Below are 12,685 nucleotides of genomic sequence, written 5' to 3' on the forward strand. Positions count from 1 at the left end.
AAAATAATTAATTGCTATATTCTATGCTTATTATGTGTGAACATGAGTATGTGGAAGTTTCATTCCCTAATTTTACCAATTGCATGAGAAATTGTTAATAGGGATATATTTGAGACATGGTGAAAATATGATAGTCCAATTTAAAATGGTCTATTAGTGCATGTACCAAAAAGAGTGGACTTGCATGTCAAATAGACCATTTTTGAATGTGAATGGCCGGCCAACATACGCATGCATTATGGTGTTCCCTTGTCTTCATTTTTTTTATATTTGGTGGGAATTATGTATAATAAATTTATATTAGTAAGTGGTGATAAAAACAAAGTTCCATCATCTTTTCTATCATCTTGCCGAAACCATAAGGAAAAGAAAAGAAAAATGGAAGCTAGGACATTCGGCCAAGTGAGTTTATAGATTAAGGTATGATATCATGTGGTTCTTTTGGCATTTTTTTTGTGAAGTTGAGTTGTTTTGATGCTCATAACATGACCCATGTGTTGATTTTTGAGTTGTGTTGCAAGAAACCTTTGGTTATGTTCTTATATGTCAAATTGATGATGTTTTGTAGTATGTGATTTGAAATGGTTATAGATGAATATGAACTAAGAAACATGTATTATTGAGTAAGTAGAAGATAGAATGGGGTTTAAATGGGAGGTTCATTTGATTTATTTTTGTCCTTGTATGAAAAGTGGTTCTTTGTTAAGGCCGAATGAGTCATGCTAGATTAGTTGAAAAGAATGTTCATGTTATGAGGTAATTTGAATAATTGACCGAAACATGGAAGGAAGGGCAAGATTTATAAATTATGTTTGAGGGTGAAAGGAATAATGAAAGTTGTATTAAGTTTAATGTGCATACTTTAGTCTAAGTGTTGAGGAGTGTTCGGCTAAGATAGTTGAAATGTGGGTGTTGCCGATTTTTAAATCTAGATTATGGGAGTGGCTATAATGGGCATTAAGATGTTGAACTTAAGAAATTAGAAGTAAATGAACTTGATAGTATTTAAGAGATAGAGGTGATAGATTAATGTTGCACATTCGGCTATGGTTAGGCATGTTGATGATCTTATCTTGATTTAGATAATTAGGCATAAAAGGGTGGTAAAGGGGATGAAATTGTCGAATGATTAGTTGGGTAACAAAAGAAGCATTCGGCCATCACTTGAGAGCTTGTGTGATGTTGGGTTTAAAATTAGCAAAGGTAACTTACCTAATGCATGTGCATGTGTGATTAGATTTTTGATGATATGGTAGTTGCATGAGGTTATTAGCCGAATATACTAACATACATATACATGTGAAATTGGATTGTAAATATTTAGCAAGGTGGTTAAACTAGTTAAATTATTGATTAAGCTCAAGGAGTTAAAGGAGGTGAATCGAGCAAAGGCAAAGAAAAGGTCATCGAGTAGCCGAGTTGGAACCGTCTTACCCAACACGAGGTAAGTCATTAAGCATATAGTTGGTATTAATTCAAATGGTCATAACGTTTATGTAATGATGCTGAATGGAATGAATAAATATATATATGCATGTACGTATGTGATGATGAAAGTGTTGAATGAAAAGAAAAGAGGTGAGATGTATTGAGTTGTTGATCTCGGCACTAAATGTGCGAGTATAAACATTTATGACCACGAGATTGGCGCTACGTGTGCGGGTTTAAATTGTGCAGCACTAAGTGTGCGAATTGACTATGTAGCACTAAGTGTGCGAGTTTGACTATGTAGCACTAAGTGTGCGAATTGACTATGTAGCACTAAGTGTGCGAGTTTGACTATGTAGCACTAAGTGTGCGAGTTGACTATGTAGCACTAAGTGTGCGAGTTTGATTATGTAGCACTAAGTGTGCGAGTTGATTATATAGCACTGAGTGTGCGGACTTAATATATATTCTTGAATCATTATGGACACTAAGTGTGCGACGCTATTGAGTCGATCACGGACAGCGGATCGGGTAAGTGTCTTGAGTTCATGGCTAATAGGTGCTATGTCTATACTTGGTGTTGAGCTTGGTAAGTTTGAACCTATGTGACAAATATACTTGAAGTCACGTACATGAAATTTATCGTAGAATGGGTGAAAGGCCGTTTAGTTGTATGTTGGTAACGAAAATAAAATGATTTATGAAAATGCCTCGAATATCCTATTGATGAGTATGTGGATTGTGAATGCATAAATTGGTATGAAATTAAACCGATAGGTCGAAGGAACTATGGTATGGTTCGGAATGGATGGAGTAATTAGCCTCGTTCCATTTTGTTTTCTCTTGTGATAATGTTATTGATGGATGGTAGCGCATAGCTTATGACTTACTGAGTTATAAACTCACTCGGTGTTTCCTTGTCACCTATTCTAGGTTTCTTGGACACATCTCTTTTTGCGTGGTCGGGCCGTCATCGAAGTCATCACACCGGATAGCAAGTTTTGGTACTTTCTTCTTAGTCGGCTTAGGAGAATATTTCGGCATGTATAGGCTATTATGTTGTGTTTGAACTTTAGTATGTAAACTTTAAGCCATGCGAAAATGGCATGAATGTTCGATTGAGTTGGATCAAGGAGTAGGCATGAAATGGACCTAGTTACTTTCGTAACAGATGCTGGCAGCAGCAGTGACATGAGATTGAAAAATCACTAAAAAATAGTAGGAGTGGAATTAATTGATGAATAAATTATGTATTCGAAGCTCGATGAGTCTATTTTCATATAGAAGCAACGAAAAGATCATATGGACAGTATGTTAAGAGATATTCAGGTTCTCGTGAGACAGGGCCAGAACGGTTTCTGGATTTCCTGTTCCGACTTTGGAAATTCATTATAAATCAACCAGAGATAATTAGGAGTCATACCATATATGTATAGATTCCTCTCTGAGTCTAGTTTCTATAGAAACAAACGACATCAGTGTTGAAACTCTGTGCAGGGAGATATCCAAGTCGTAATGCACAAAGGTCAATGTAGTCGATCCCTGTAACATGGGAGACTTTGACTAATAAACTGTACTAATTGGTCCGACCAAAAATTCTAGAAAAAAATGTGTAGACGGGATTGTCGAACCCAAAGGAACCAAGAGTACTAGTAATTACCTTCTTTTTTATTATCTAGCCTAAAAATTAAGGGATTTGGTTATCTAAACTAATTACTAAACTAAGAGTGCACAGAGAGAAGATTGGGAAAAAGCTTTTGGGAAAACACGATTGATTAAGACAATACCTAAGGAAAAATCCACCTAGACTTCACTTGTTATTTGACTTTGAATCAGACAATTTATTCATTTGACTTGATCCGTAGAAATCCCTAAGTTATATTATTACCTCTCTCGAGACTAGTAACGTCTAACCTTAGGTTGATTAATTAAAATCTCTTTCTAATTAACACTTAGTGTTGCATTAACTCGAGCTATGGATCCCCTTATTAGGTTTCACCCTAATCTGGTAAAATCTTATCACCCTATCTCTAGGCGTGCAATCAACTTCGCTTAATTATGAAAAATTTACTCTTAGACAGGGTTTATTCCTCCTCTAAATAAGAGCATTAACTCGAATCAATATCTTGGAACATTAAAACAAGAATTAAGAACACATAATTAAGAATAAGTCAAATATTTATCATACAATTTAGATAATAATAACAAGATCCGTCTTAGGTTTCATTCCCCTTAGGTATTTAGGGGGTTTAGTTCATAATTATAGAATAAAACATCTTAGAAGAATAATGAATACAAAACATAAAGAAAACCCAAAACCCTTGAATGGAAATTGAAGGGAGATCTTCAGTCTTGATGATGAATCCTGCTTCTGAGATGGAACAGTCGACTTCCCTTGAGTAATTCCTTGCCTCCTACTCTGTGTCCCCCTTCCTAAATGCCTCCTCAAGTGTTTAAATAGGCTTTAGAATGCCTAAGATCCCTCAAAATTGGCCTTTTCTGAATAGGGTTATACTCGGGCTCGGCAGGGACATGCCCGTGTGACACGCCCGTGTGCGATTACTCCAGCCCGTGGTCAAGGCTATTGAATAGGCACGGACGTGTAGTCTACCCGTGTAAGTCGTGCTTCAATCCTACCAAAGGGACACAACCGTGGGACACGCTCATGTGAGGAAGTCCAAGCCGTGTTGATTTCCCATGTGGGTCCATTTTCTCCGTTTTCAGCCCGTTTCTCGCTCTTTTTACTCTCCTATGCTCACCTAAGTATAAAACATGAAATTAAAGAATTAGGAGCATCAAATTCACCAAATATAAGGAGAAACCATCCATAAATGTACTAAGCATAGGATAAAAACATGTATAAATTACGGTTTATCAGGACTTTCGTCCTTGAAAGTCTTACCAATAAACAGGTTCGGATATTGGCTTCTCATGATTTCTTCTGGCTCCCATGTAGCCTCTTTCACACCATGTCGATGCCACAAGACTTTTACCAAAACCACATATTTATTCCTCAACTGTTTAACCTCACGAGCCAAAATTTGGATCGGTTCCTCACCATAGGTCATGTCCGATCTAATTTCAACTCCGTCGGTGAAATCACATGAGAGGGATCTGATCAATATCGCCTTAACATAGATACATGGAACACATCATGAATCTTTTCTAGTTCTGGTGGCAATGCCAAAAGATAGGCTAATGGTCCAACTCTTTCAGTGATTTCGTATGGTCTGATAAATCGCGGACTCAGTTTGCCTTTCCGGCCAAATCTCAATACCTGTTTCCATGGAGATACTTTCAAGAATACTCTATCTCCCACTTGAAATTCGATCTCTTTTCTTTTCAATTAAATATATGACTTTTGCCTATCCGATGCCGCTTTTAAATAGTCACGTATCACTTTAACCTTTTCTTCAGTTTCCTTAATTAGATCAACTCTGTGAATCTAACTCTCTTTGAGTTCTACCCAATTCAATAGAGTTCGGCACTTTCTGCCATACAAGGCTTCGTAAGGTGCCATCTTTAAACTCGTTTGAAAACTATTGTTGTAGGCGAACTCTACCAATGGCAGGTATTTTTCCCAATTGCCTTGAAATTGGAGGATACAACATCGCAACATATCCTTAAGAATCTGAATCATCCGCTCAGACTAGCCATCAGTCTGCGGGTGAAAAGTTATACTAAAGCTCAATCTAGTACCCAAGGCTTCTTGTAACTTCTTCCAGATCTCGAAGTGAATCTCGGATCTCTGTCTGAAATAATCGAAAGCAATACCCCGTGTAATTTCATAATCTCAGATATATACAAGTCGGCCAACTTATGTCCTTACCGGAATAAAATGAGCCGACTTTGTCAACTTATCAACCACAACCCATATAGCATTTTTCTTTTTCGGGGTCAATGTAATCCTGTCACGAAGTCCATAGTGATTCTGTCCCACTTCTATTCGGGCACCATCATAGGCTGTAGTAAACCTGAAGGTACTTTATGTTCAACTTTGACTTACTAACATATCAAGAATTTCGATACAAATTCGGAGATGTCTCTCTTCATGCCATTCCACCAGTACATTTTCTTTAGATCATTGTACATTTTGGTACTACCCGGATGAATAGACAAATGGCTATCATGTGCCTCTTGCAAGATTTTCTGAATAATTTCATCGTTCCTTGGTACCCAAATTCTATCTCTGAGCATCAAACATCCATTAGAACCGATCTAAAATTCTATTCAATGCCCGACTCACATTGAGCTCTTTTAGCTTGTAGGACACTATCATTAGTCTGAGCATCATAAATTTCCTAAAGAAATGTCGACCTAACCCTTAGCTCTACCAAGACTGAACCATCATCAAACAACACCAATCGAGCATTCATGGCCCTCAGTGCAAACAAAGATTTTCTGTTTAACGTATTGATGACCACATTCGCCTTCCTCAGGTGATAATCGATGATCAGCTCGTAATCCTTAATTAGTTCTAACCATATACGCTGCCTTAGATTCAATTCTTTTTGAGTCATCAAATACTTCAAACTCTTGTGGTCTGTGAATATACGACAAGTCTCACCATGTAAATAATGCCTCCAAATTTTCAAGGCAAAAACAATGGTGGCAAGCTCTAAGTCGTGCATCGGATAATTCTTCTCATGCGGTTTCAACTGTCGTGAGGCATAGGCTATCACTTTGCCACCTTGCATCGCTGTACAAACTCTTTTCCCGACTCGGGTAATACTAGAACTGGAGCTTCAGTCAGTAATGTCTTCAACTTCTTGAAACTCTACTGACACTTTTCCGTCCACTCAAACTTAACGTCTTTCTGTAGCAACCTCGTCATTGGAGTTGCTATTATGGAAAATCCTTACAAAAATCTTCGGTAGTAATAGGCTAAGCCCAACAAGCTTCTAACATCGGTTACATTTTTAGGTGGTTTCCATTTGACAATAGCAGAGATCTTACTTGGATCAACTTAGATACCATCACCCGAAACAATGTGACCCAAAAACCCTACTTCTTGAAGCCAAAATTCACTCTTGCTAAACTTAGCATACAATTGATTTTCCCGTAAGGTTTGCAACACAATCCTCAAATGCTTCGCATGTTCTATCTCATCTTTGGAATAGATCAAAATGTCATCAATGAATACAACGACGAACTTGTCCAAGTATGGCCAAAATATCCTATTCATTAGGTCCATAAATACGGCCGATGCATTCATTAACCCAAATGGCATGACAAGGAGTTCATAGTGACCATACCTCGTTCTGAAAGCAATCTTAGGCACATCTGATTCCTTAACTCGTAACTAATAGTAGCCAGATCTCAGGTCTATCTTAGAGAATACGGCGGCTCCCCTCAATTGCCGACAATCTATACTTAGCCTTATTGAACCATCTTTTTTCTTTACAAATAATACGGGAGCACCCCAAGGCGAAAAGCTTGGCCTTGTAAAACCTTTATCCGTCAGTTCTTGCAACTGTGTTTTTAATTCTTTCAACTCGGTTGGTGCCATCCTGTATGGAGCAATAGAAATAGGAGCTATTCCTGGCACCAGCTCAATACCAAACTCTACCTCTCTATCTGGAGGTAATCTGGGTAATTCCTCTAGGAACACGTCTGAGTATTCACATACTATTGGTACAGACTCAATCTTTAGCTCTGTTTCCTTAGTGTTCAGTACGAAGGAAAGGTAGGCTTCATACCCTTTTCTCACATAACTCTGAGCCCTTATTGAGGTAATTACAACCGACGATGCACCCAATTCTCCTGAATCAACTCGTAGGATCTCACCATCTGGGCACTTCAATTAAATATACTTGCTACCACAATTTACAATTACATCATGCAAGGCTAACTAATCCATGCTAAGTATTACATCAAACTCATCAAATGGTAATAACATAAGGTTAGCTGGAAAACAATGACCCTGAATCGTCAAAGGACAATTCTTATAGATTTATCAACCAGGACTGACCTGCCAAATGGGTTCGACACTCTGATAATAAATTTCATAAGTTCAATAGATATATTCATACTAGACACCAATCTCATGCAAATGTATGAATGCGTTGATCTCGGATCAATTAAGGCAACAACACAAGTATTAAAAAGAGAAAATGTACCCGTGATGACATTAGGAGCAGAGGCTTCCTCTCGAGCGCGTATTGCATACATTTTTGTCAGGGCTCAAGCCTCTGATTTTACAGTGTCTTTAGTCACAACTCGACTGCCACTAGCACTTCCAGGATATCTTGGGGGTCTACCTCGTGGAGTAGGAGTACTTGACTTCGGGGATAATTTCATCTCTTTATCTGAGGAAGTGGTCAAGAGAACCACATCTGTAGCATACACTACTTTTCATTCGGCACTCTCCAAAGTAAAATTTATTGAAGCTTTTACACTTCGACTTTTGATCATCTACATTCCCCACACTAATCACCATCGGGGAAGAAGATTTCTGGTTATGCCGTTTGGAGCTTCTTACTCTACCTGAATATCCTACCAACGAAGTGGAGCGTTCATATTGGCTCCTTGATTTCTTTGTGGAAAATGAGAGCGCCCTACTGTTGGATCTATTGCTCAAAACTCGAGCTTCACTCTTAGCTTGCTTCCTTTCATTATTGAGCTCTTCGGCCTTCTTAGCCTGATCTGCTAGTGCAGCAAACTCTCGTATCTCAAATATCCCAATCAACAGCTTGATTTTTTCATTCAGACCTTCCTCGAAGTGTTTACACATTTTTGACTCTGTTTGAACTCATTTAGTCGCATACTGACTTAGCCTTACAAACTCATTTTCATATTCTGCTATAGTCTTATTTCCTTGTTTGAGTTCCAGGAACTCCTTTTGCTTTAAGTCTAGGAACCTCTGACTGATGTATTTCTTCTTAAATTCTATTTGGAAAAATTCCCAAGTGACGTTTTCCTTTAGTATCACTGAAGATACAATCTTCCACCAGTGGTATGCAGTATCCTTCAAGAAAGATACAGCACATTAAAAACACTCCTCAGGTGTACACGATAACTCGTTCAATACTCGTGTAGTATTCTCGAGCCAGAACTCAGCTCATTCAGCATCATCATCAATTTTAGCTCTAAATTCCTTAGCCCCATACTTTTTAAGCTTGTCCACTGGGGCTTTGCCAACTCTTACAGGTGTCATACCTCATGGCACTTCCTCCTCTGGTCGATTAGGGGGCGGGGGAGGTCGTGGTATGTTAGGGTGATTTCTCAAATAATCCTCAAACCACTCATTCATCATGTCAAAGAAGGTGACTCTGGCCTCTTCCCGACCTTCAGACATAGGCGTTCTACTACTACTAGAAACAGCTCGTTGTACGGAAGCTAGAGCATGACTCTTGGCTCCCTCGGACTCATCTTGAGCTTGATTGGAAGACATTTACTATATTCAAAGATGATTAAACAGTTATGAGATATCACACTATCAACGTTCATATAATGGCATGTATAGCTAAACTTAATACACTCTACGATAGTCCTACAACTGACTAAACCATAGCTCTGATACCATTAAATGTAACACCCCTTACCTGTACCTGAGATCGGGACTCAGTACGAGGCGTTGCCAGACATGTACTTGGATATTTTTGAAAAATACGACTATAAAATTTCGTTCCAATATAAAACCAATCAAACGACATCTTAATGTCCCTATTATGGGCCTACTAGGCCCTAAACATACATTGGGTACAGTCTAGAACTAAACCGAGAACTTGCAAAATTTCTTGGAAAATTTTCTAGGTTAAGCCTCACACGCTCGTGTGCTTTGGGACACGCCCGTGTCCCCTAACCATGTCGAATTAATTGAATTTATTTTCTATTTCGAACCTACATGGGTTTTCACACGGTCAAGCACACGCCTGTGTCCCTGACCGGTGTCCTTCACACGGCCTAGACACACCCGTGTGGTCGCCCGTGTCCAAAAACTTGAGCATTCTATTTATGACGTCAGTATGCATTTAAGGGCACACAGCCAAGACACACGCCCGTGTGCTAGGCCGTGCCTTCCACATGGTTGAGACACATGTCCATGCATTTACCTGTGTGTTTACTACCATGCATTCTGGCTTAAAAATTTTATGTGCAAGGGACACACGTGGGGCTATCCGTGTGTCACACATGGCCTAGACACACGCCCGTGTGTCTACCCGTGTGGACCTTATTGCACTATTTTCTAAGCCTTTGGTCACCCTCTAATACTCATATCCACTTATAGTTTTCAATGAAACTTAACATGGTCTAAATATACTCTTAAATGACCTTAATATACCTCATTGCATGTAAACCTCATCTCATCGATTTTTATACATTCTAGGTTATCCCCTTTATATTAAGGATTTCCATGACTTGTAACTCAATTAAGCTTGGCTCGTTATCTTAACTCATTGCCAAATTGTGGCCTAACCACCCCATGTGATTTGGTCATATTATATATGACTAATTGTAACCCACCATATTTAATCATCGCAAGAACGTTGGAACATAACATGCACAATTTGGTATGTCATAACCTACACCAAAATGAGCCAATTCTCATGGTCATATACAAGTGAATATGTATACTTTTATAAGTCGTCATATTGGCTAAACAAATGATATATATAACAAAATAACAAAAGCCCTATACATGCCATTGAACAAAATAAGAGTATCTATATACCAAACCTAGACAAGATGATAGTGTGTTGATTCTCCAACCGTTTCTCAATCTTCGCGAGTCTACGAGCTCTGTAAGACAGGGAAAAGAGGGGGTAAGCATTTACATGCTTAGTAAGCCCAAATAACTGGAAAGTAAACTTACTAATTAATTAGTATACATCCATATTAGGCAATAAAACCAACAACCATGAAATAATTTCTCTATCACATGCACTCAATCAACAAGTTAGTCCCATAACAATACACCATGTAATTTTCTTAGATGGGCTTATCATCCAATATTTTTATTTTTATATATCTTATGTTAATCCCATTGAGTTTCTCGAAAATCTCAATGGATTATCCATTTACTGTCAAGTCATAAGAGCGATCATCTCAAGTACGCACTCCCGCGAACCTCACATTATACGGTGGGATTACCAGTCCAGCCTAATCCCTCGTAATGTAAACTCATAGGGTGATGTCAGGATTACCAGTCCAGGCTAAATCCCTTATAGCGAAAAACACCCTTAATGAGCTCGGATCTAAATTACCAGTCCAGGCTAAATTCAGACCCTAATTGGATTACCTGTCTGGGCTAAATCCACAATGCACACATATTCTTCGGGAGGCTCGATCACTCAAAGAACACATGTTCGGGTTAGATCCTTTTCTATATTTGAGATCAATGGATTACCCATCCGAGATAAATCCTTTTCTGCAACACATGCAGGATCTTAAGTCATATAAGCCATGGTTTATCCATCGAATTTCCCTTTTTACTTCAACCGGGACATTTATTCTCATATCATTATTATTAACACATTTCATGGATTTTCATGCTATTATTATAACCAATTTTCATACATTCGTAAAACATGCAATTAGACATATTAATAGGTTACTTAAAGTTGTTTGAACTTACATGGTACTCGTTTTGGTTTCGCGTTTCGGTTATTCCGAAACCTTTCGTTTTCCTCGATTAACCTCCGAAATTTGTTCCTCGGGGTCTATAACAATAAAATTGAATCATTAATACCTCACATTATTCTTTTCGAGCCTAAGTTACACCCCCAAACAAAATAATCATTTTGCCCCTAACTTTTCACATTTTTACGATTTAGTCCCTAGGCTTGTATGATGTAATGCATGAAATTTCTACATTACCCAAGCCTAGCTGAAAGTTTCTCCCTCTTATGGCAGCCCACATTTCCCATTATTTCACATTTCTACCACATATTTTGTACCTTTTGCAAAAAGGTTGTTTGGGGGTTTTTTCATGAAAATTACCTAGGAAAAGATGTTTGACACACATCCAACTTTCATATTCCTCCATAAATCATCAAAGACTAATCATGTCACACATGGGTCACTTTACCTACATGAACCCTAACTCAAAATATGGGTAGAAATGGAGAAAGTAAGCTATTGAGATTTCAAAAATACGAAGAACATTAAAAACGGGGCTTGGGATCACTTACTATTGAGCTTGAAATTGTTGAAAACCCTAGCTATAGAGGGCTTGAGAAATTCGGTTGGATGAGGGAGAAGAATGGCTGATTTTTGCGTTCATTTTCCCATTTTATTTCATTAATTAGCCAAATGACCAAAATACCCTTGAGCCATTTCTTTCTAATTTTATCCATACATGACCATTTTTGTCCAAAAATTTAGAAATTGGGAAAGTTTCTCTTTAAGACCTTCTAATTAATAATCTAAAACAATTTCATACAAATTGCTTCTAGAATCCAAGTTTTGCAATTTATTCAATTTGGCCCTTATTTTCCAATTGGACACTTTACTCATAGAATTTCTTCATGAAACTTTAACACATGCATATTCTCATATTCTAGACCTCATAATAATCATAAAAAAATTCAACATTGGATTTGTGGTCCCGGATCACTGTTTTGACTAGGCCCTATTTTAAGATGTTACAGAATAGGTTTGGATGTTGGTTAATGCATGGCTTGGAACCTAAGAAAGGGTGCGTGACATGGCTTGTGATTGAAGGTGTTTTTGGGTATACGCGGCCTATGACACAATCTCCCACATGGTTGTTTGCCCCACGCAATTGTATGACACGATCGTGTACTTAATTTTGGTGATTTTAAGTTCACATGGTCTCCGAAAGTTACACGGCCTGCACAAGGAGTTACATGGTTTGGCCAGATGACCATATCTCTACACCACATAGGCTAAGCCCTGTTACATAGCCTGACCACACGACCGTGTGACCTTTGTTTTCAGTTTTACCTTATTTTCATATTTTTTATTTAATTTAATCCTTGGTTGTTTCTTAATAACTTTTAATGCTTTGTAGGCTCGATTTAAGTCTCGTTTTAATTTGAATGACATGTTAATTGATTAAAATTATTGATGATTGATTTAAAAGTAATTTTTTTATTTGAAATAATCTATGTTTGTTCTGTTAATTGTTGTAACTTCCCATAACCCTAATTTAGTGATGAAGACGAGTAAGGGGTGTTACAAGTGAATTAAAAAAAATATAGAATTGAGGGGTTTTAAATAGTTTTTTTTTAACCATTGGGGTGGGAAGTTGCTGTTGTAATTAGACTATTGTGGGGTAGCCATTAGGGAAAAC

Source organism: Gossypium hirsutum, chromosome A05 (assembly GCF_007990345.1).
Source record: "Gossypium hirsutum isolate 1008001.06 chromosome A05, Gossypium_hirsutum_v2.1, whole genome shotgun sequence".
NCBI lineage: Eukaryota > Viridiplantae > Streptophyta > Magnoliopsida > Malvales > Malvaceae > Gossypium > Gossypium hirsutum.